Source organism: Octopus bimaculoides, chromosome 6, assembly GCF_001194135.2.
Source record: "Octopus bimaculoides isolate UCB-OBI-ISO-001 chromosome 6, ASM119413v2, whole genome shotgun sequence".
NCBI lineage: Eukaryota > Metazoa > Mollusca > Cephalopoda > Octopoda > Octopodidae > Octopus > Octopus bimaculoides.
In genome coordinates, this window is record NC_068986.1 from 24,085,798 (window position 1) to 24,086,512 (window position 715).

Here is a 715-nt window from a genome sequence, read left to right on the forward strand (position 1 = left end):
ACACACACACACACATGTATACACACACACACATATATATATATATATATATATATATATATATGTAAAGCATCAAGCTGAGGAAAAGAAATCTTTCAAAGGAGCGTGTTAAACATCCAATTCACTGATACTTCTGTTGGATACCATATAAATATTGGTATAATTTAATAATAACGATAAATTAAATATAGAGATATTCTATTGCCAATCCAATAATTTAATTATATTACAATATTACATGAAATACTCTGAATATAATACATAACATATTATATAAATAATTTTAAAACCGTGAAAGACCAACAAATGTTTTCGACTTATATATTTTTTTTTTTCTGATATACATAATCAATGTTCCATTATATATAAGTCATTTCTGGGTCCTTGTCAAATAAGTATAATGACATCGCTGCTGTATCCTGGCCACAGTGCAATGACGCATGCTCACACCCTTCCACATACACATTTCCCACTAAACACAATTCCCACAATATGTGTGTGTGTGTGTGCGTGTTTGTGTGGTTGTTTGTGTCTGATCTCGTGTGTGTACCTGTGTGTCTTTGATCATAAAAAGATTTCACATTTAAACCTAATTTTTAACAATGTGTATTTTATTACAGTCTATTTTCTGAAATATATTCTTCTGGACAAAGTATACCCTCACTACTACGACATTACTTTCTTTAGGACACCAAATGTGTATATATATATATAT